Source organism: Pteropus alecto, unplaced genomic scaffold (genome assembly GCF_000325575.1).
Source record: "Pteropus alecto unplaced genomic scaffold, ASM32557v1 scaffold160, whole genome shotgun sequence".
NCBI classification, from domain to species: Eukaryota; Metazoa; Chordata; class Mammalia; order Chiroptera; family Pteropodidae; genus Pteropus; species Pteropus alecto.
In genome coordinates, this window is record NW_006429864.1 from 1,671,272 (window position 1) to 1,672,249 (window position 978).

The following is a 978-nucleotide window of genomic DNA, read 5'->3' on the forward strand; positions in this document are numbered from 1 at the left end:
TTTCCCTGGTCCCATTTTTTACCCCTCTGGGTCCTGAGATCACCATGCCCCTATCTGGGGGACAGGATCTGGCCTTGGTTCCTCCCTGCCCCGCCTTTCCTTGGAGTGTGCTACTTTTTGTCTTCTATTGTGTAACTTCTTGAGTATTTGAACCCCAGTTCTGTGCCGCCTTCCTCCTTCCTTCCCTCTGGGAGGACTGAGGCTTCAAGGGAGCTGCCTTGTGCTAGGGCTCCCCTCTTTTCCCCACCCCACCTTCAGAGATCTAACCCCATAAGAGGAGGCCTCCCGCAGAAAGAGGCAGTGGGCAGCTCCATGCTTGGAGGGTTGGCAGCTGAGGCTGGAATTGCAGCATGAAGGTTGGGAGGAATAAACCATGTATATAAAAGACGTCTTGGACCAAATCTGCTTCTGTTTGTCTTTCCATTGACCCTTAGTAGCGTGGCCTGAGCATGGCCATGACCTCTGCCAATCGGGCCCTTGGTGAGTTGGGGGAAACCCTGGGAACTCCTTGTGGCTTAAGAGGTGTGAACTGGCTGCCACCTGGAAGGACAGCACCTCTGTTGCCCAGCTCATGTCGCACTCATTACTAGGGTGTCCCTACGGGTCAGTGCCCCTTCCTGGGCCCCTGTGTCTCTCCTGTGAAGTGGGCAGGTCATATCTTAAAGAGGACATTTGTTAATTTTTTGGCTACGTGGCTTCCATCTTCCTTGCTTTTGGGGATGGAGCTTTGCCCCTTTGGAGTCAGTCTCAGGACACTGTCCATGGGTCCCCTCCCCTTCCCTGTCCAAGGAGTCCAGCCTTGGCATTCTTTTCCTGTATGTTGCATTGGAGAGGAGTCCTGCAAGACAGGAGCAGGCCTCCCTGAGGAGGCCATAAGCATGGCTCTTCATCTTTCCTGTTCATTCTGCAGACACCCCGAGTTCCAGCCAGTTAGTTCAGTTGACTGGAGTTGCTTTTGTTGCTGGCAACCAGAGATTC

General features: G+C 53.6%; 1 protein-coding gene across 4 annotated transcripts in view; it reads left to right on the forward strand.

Moving 5' to 3' along the window:
• TMEM59L (transmembrane protein 59 like) overlaps positions 1-401 on the forward strand; it is a 14,123-nt gene extending 13,722 nt beyond the window's left edge. For all 4 annotated transcript variants that reach the window (XM_015586165.2, XM_015586170.2, XM_015586160.2 and 1 more), the window contains one exon: positions 1-401. The gene's annotated coding sequence lies outside the window, so the exon portion shown is untranslated.
• The last annotated feature ends 577 nt before the right edge of the window (positions 402-978 follow it).